The sequence below is a fragment of the Callospermophilus lateralis genome, unplaced genomic scaffold (assembly GCF_048772815.1).
Source record: "Callospermophilus lateralis isolate mCalLat2 unplaced genomic scaffold, mCalLat2.hap1 Scaffold_113, whole genome shotgun sequence".
NCBI classification, from domain to species: Eukaryota; Metazoa; Chordata; class Mammalia; order Rodentia; family Sciuridae; genus Callospermophilus; species Callospermophilus lateralis.
Window position 1 is genome coordinate 1445523 of NW_027511570.1, and position 5306 is coordinate 1450828.

The 5306-nt window shown below is 46.5% G+C and overlaps 1 pseudogene; it reads left to right on the plus strand.

The window, feature by feature from the left end:
• The first annotated feature begins 392 nt into the window (after nucleotides 1–392).
• LOC143386144 (homeobox protein SIX6-like) lies at nucleotides 393–2233 on the plus strand (annotated as a pseudogene).
• The last annotated feature ends 3073 nt before the right edge of the window (nucleotides 2234–5306 follow it).

Sequence of the window (5306 nt, forward strand, 5' to 3'; positions counted from 1 at the left end):
GTTCAGTGGAATACTGAGGAAAAGTCCATCGGCGAACAGCGGGCGCTGTCCAGTGCTGGGAGGTGCTGAAATGGCCAGGGCGCACTGGTCGCAGCCTTGATTGGCAGAGCCGACCAGTGACTGACAGGGGGTCTCCATGGCGCCCGCGCCGCCAATCCGCCCACCCCAGTAGTAGCGCCAGGTAGCCTGCCTGCGTGCCTGAGCCAAGCCGAGCTGAACCTCCTCCAGTCGGGGACATTAGCTCCTAGCCGTTGTGCCCCCACTGCAGCCCCGGCGGTGTAACCCCAAGGCGCCCCAAGGAGAAGAGCCTGGCGCACCCGCCCTGGCCCTCGGGCATCTGCTGTGTGTCCCGCCCCGGGCTCAGTGTCCCTACAGCTGCCGGCGCTGCCTCAATGTTTCATCTACCCATCTTGAATTTCAGCCCCCAGCAAGTGGCCGGGGTATGTGAGACGTTGGAGGAGAGCAGCGATGTAGAGCGCTTGGGTCTCTTCCTGTGGTCGCTGCCCGTGGCCCCTGCGGCCTGTGAAGCCCTCAACAAGAACGAGTTGGTGCTGCACGCGAGAGACATCGTGGCCTTTCACGGTGGCAACTACCTCGAGCTTTACCATATCCTGGAAAACCACAAGTTCACCAAGGAGTCACACGCTAAGCTGCAGGCACTATGGCTTGAAGCGCACTACCAGGAGGCGGAGAAGCTGCGTGGAAGGCCGCTGGGGCCAGTGGACAAGTATCCCGTAAGGAAGAAGTTCCCGCTGCCGCGTACCATTTGGGATGGCGAACAGAAGACACATTGCTTCAAGGAGCGCACGCGACACTTGCTCCGAGAGTGGTATCTGCAGGACCCATATCCCAACCCCAGCAAAAAGCGGGAGATCACCCAGGCAACCGGACTGACGCCCACGCAGGTGGGCAACTGGTTCAAAAACCGCTGACAAAGGGACCGGGCGGCTGCAGCCAAGAACAGGTCAGTAACTAGCGGCCTTCGCGCTTAGTGAGCAAGGGAAGGGGGCGGGTGGAGACATTCTTGGCTCGGTACCTGGTGCTTGGAGAATCCGATTCAAATCTCAGGAGTTGGGAGCACATTCTATCCTCGGTTTACGAGCCCACTGAGCTTTGGGCTGTCGTGCGCGTGTTCCCTATGGTCACCTAGTTTCTTAACTTCTCTATCGTTCACCGCGTATCTGGGTCACTATAGCAGCTAGCCTTGGTCGCCAAACTAAGGCTTCATGAAGAGGGAGGAGAGAGAAATAAAGATTAAAGGAGAGAAATAAAGATTAAAATCCTAGAAAAGATCGGGAGACTCCAAGGTCTAATTCTTGTCAGCCGGGGCCCAGACTCCTACTATTAAGGAAAGCCTGGCTTAATACGTTTCGGCTTCAGGTTACCATTTTAAAAGCCCCGGTGCCTTCTTCTCTAATGGTTTGAAAATGGTTTTTGAGAAGACTCCTATTCCTAAGTGCAAAGTCGAGTTTTCTTCTTCCCATGCGCCACTAGTCTCAAGAACAAACTAGTTGGCCCAGGCTTCTCGTTACTGAACGTGTGGATCTCCATTAGTCAAAACATTTTGGCCAAGGGCTCTGCCTGGTTCCCCAGGCCCAAACTCTCCGTGCGACCCTCAGGTAGCAATGTTTGCCTTTAGCTGGAGCCGACCGAGCCTCACGGGTACTGAGTCAGAGGTTAGCCCCAGACAGATGCACTACTGGGAAGGGAGTCCCAAGTCCGAAGCCTTCTGTCCTATTCATCCACACCTCGGCTATTTCCTTAGAGTCCTGTAAGTCTCCCAAAGGTAGGGAACAACTAGGAAAGACCAAAGACAGGGGAAGTGGAGCAGAGAAAGGGAGCGAAGGGGGCGGAGGCAATTGCAGGACTCTGCCAAGAAGGGGCCGAGGACTCCCGCTTGACCTCTGTCGGTTCTCCTTCCACACCTTAATTGCCCGGGTCTGAGGAAGATCATCTGGTCACGGGGCTGAAGGAATGCGGGCCGGGGGAGGGGGGTGGAAAAAGGAGACGATGGGCGGCGGCAACTTTCCGCAGTGTGACCCGTGTCCCCTTCCTTCCCCGTAGACTACAGGAGCAGGTTCTGTCGCAAGGTTCCGGGCGGGCTCTATGGGCCGAGGGGGAGGGCACCCCGGAGGTGTTGGGTGTCTCCACCAGTCCGGCCGCTAGTCTATTCAGCAAGGCGGCCACTTCGGCCATCTCCATCACATCCAGCGACAGTGAATGCGACATCTAAGCTGCCCAACCAGCACGCTCAGAACCAGAATCCCGTGTAAAACCGAGATAAACAATGAAGCGGAAAAGAGGATGAAAGACCGACAAATACACCACCGACGGAAGCCAGGTGGCCAGGGACCCGCGGGCTTGGGTTTCAGTGTCGGCTCCAAGGTCCGCCCAACTCCAGTGGCGCCCTTCCGCCGCTATCACAGGCGCCCGCGGTGAGGCCTGAAGGCAGCGCCCCGTTGTCCTCGCTTTGCTTTTTCCCAAGGATTTTACTGCGAAGAAGTCTTCGGAACCCGAACTACACGCTCAGCGCCTGCCCTGAGTCTCTTGTGGGTATTTCACATCAAAAGGACGCTGTTATATATGTATAACTTTTTCTTTAAAGTTTTTTTTTTAACAAAATATATATATGCTGTTTACTTATTTAAGAGACTGCTATGGTAGGTTTCTCTGTAGCTTGGGGAACTTGCTGTTTCTAAACGCAAGCTGGTGCATTCTGTGTGGAGAAGCCAAACAATAAAACAACTTGGTGGACAACCTTTCTTAATTAAGGGAGCTACTCAGATTTTTTTTTTTTTAAAGATCATTCTTATTTCCTTTACCAGGCATGCAGGGATGGACTCTCCTGCAAATAGTCTTATCAGGATTTTCTCTGTATCTTAGGCCATCTCTGGGGTCTCCCAGTGTATTTCTAAAACAACTAATGGTAAGTCCATAACCATTTGCCAAGCCAAGTTGTAATATGTATGTATGTATGTATGTATGTATGTAAGTATGTGTGTACATACATATAAACACACTATGATATATTTAAACCTAGACACTGGCAACATGAGTATGCCCTATAAGGCAACCCCCCACATCCCCAGGTCAGGTAATTAGTGTTTGTCCACCAACATTAATTTTTATGAAGCAGGAACAGTTTGGGAAACCAGACTGGGCTCTGCTAATAGATTCAATTTTATAAAAAAGCAAAACCATCCTGCCACATATTCGGTAACAAAAAGGCTTTCCATCTCCTTTGAGGCTCCTCTCAAGTAGTGAGCACTCATGATCATGCTAAGTGAGCATATACTCCATTTAGAATTGAGCTTTTATTAAAATAAGACCAAAAAATAAAGAAGATTGGAGAGGTCATAGGTAACTAACTAGCTTTTTTTTTTTTTTTTTTTTTTTTTGCTGCAGAACTTAGTTTTAATCTAACGAATTATTTTCAACTAGACAGATACCAAGATGGAGGGTAGTATAGAATTGTGTCACAAATTGACGGTAAGACAAGGCTGCAGAAAAATGATAAACCTTTTAAAAGTTTGATTCCACATTTTAGAATCAGTCATCAAGAGCCTCACTCTCCTAGTAATAGCCTCAATTAAAAATATAAAATATTCCTAGCATTAATTTTTTCTTCTGCATACACACACACACACACACACACACACACACGTACTACTATTCTGACACTAATAAAGGAAATGCTATCCAAAGAGTCTCCTAAGCTTTTTACCTAATGAAACAGATTGCATATTATAAAATTTGACACTGATCTTTAAATCACTTGAGCTGGACTTCTCTCCCTACCCCCTTAGAGTCCTTTCAATTTACCTCTCTGTCCTTAGATGTTCTTTGGGTCAGAAGCCTGCTAACTAGTGGATGATTTAGGCAGATATGTTGAACTGCAAACCAACCAAAATAACTGAAGTAATGGAAAACAAAAAGCAGTCAAATGGCGAGATATACTTTGAAAGCCCAGGAAGGATTGATTTTTGATTTCTAAATTACTTAAACAGATTTGGCTCATTTGAACTTTATAAATGACTGTCATTGCACACAGTGACCCTTTTTGGAGAATTTTTTAAAATCAAAACTCTTTCTTGCACAAGAGCCCTAGACTGAAGCATTGAGAAACACTTTGTGATCAAATTGGTGTTCTTTCATAAAGCAAGCAAATGCCTTCCTGTAGGTCCTGAATGGCTAAGATGATAGAGCTCTTTCCAGACTGAAGTTTGTTTCCTAGAGCACATAGTAGTTCCACTAGTTCCTCAAATGCCCAGGAGCAGGACAGGGCTACAGTGAGGCCAGGGAGGCACCTAGAATGCAAATTTTAAGGAGCCACTCATTTTCAAGGTCATGTAAGTGTGAGGAATCTGAAGGTCTCTGTAAATTTTGCACTCTAAATGCCTGTATTGCTTCACCATAGTCCTGAATCTACCAAGTAGTATTGCACTTCTATGAAAAATCCAGTGATTTCCTGTCTTGTGCCCCTGCTCTATCCCATCCTAGCTATGCAGTTGCCCAGAACCAGCATTTGGAGGACTTTGTTTGGCAAACTTTCTCTCTTAACTTGATGATTCCAGGTCCAAAAGGAAAAGAAAATAATTAATGAGTGGAATAATGTTAAAAAATGATATTCTAAAGATTCCAACCCACTTATCAGTTCAAATGATGTCTAGAAGCAGAAAAGAAATGTCCATTCTGCATTTTAAAGGAAACAGGTAACACTTCTAGGAACTAAGCTTTCTCTTGAAAAGAATTTTTAAATGACACTTACTTGTTTGGAGAAAGCAAGAAGGCCAAACAGTGGTGGAAGTTGGGTTTTTGTTTGTTTGTTGTTGTTGTTTTCAACATTCTGCTTTAGTGACAACCTTTAAACTACATCTATCATTTACTTAAATTAACATGCTCCCTAAGGATTACATTATAAAGTGGCTATAATGTTTCAATAATCTGGAGATTTGTTCCTCTAATTTCACTTTAGAATCTTAAGTAGTTAATGCATTTTTAAAAATTCTTTTAAAAAGTATTTATCTGGGGCTGGGGATATAGCTCAGTTGGTAGAGTACTCACCTCACATGCACAAGGCCCTAGGTTCAATCCCCAGCACGCACGCACACGCGCGTGCGCACACACACACACACACACACACACACAAGTTTATGTGAAATCTGGTGACACCTAACTGCCTTTGTGAATAATCAATTATTTGGCGACCACATACTGGAAATTAGTCCAGATCTTCACAGATATTTCTTTTATTTGAGATTTCTTTTATTTAAAGGTCCAAAATTTCCCATGAACAGGGAAGCAGG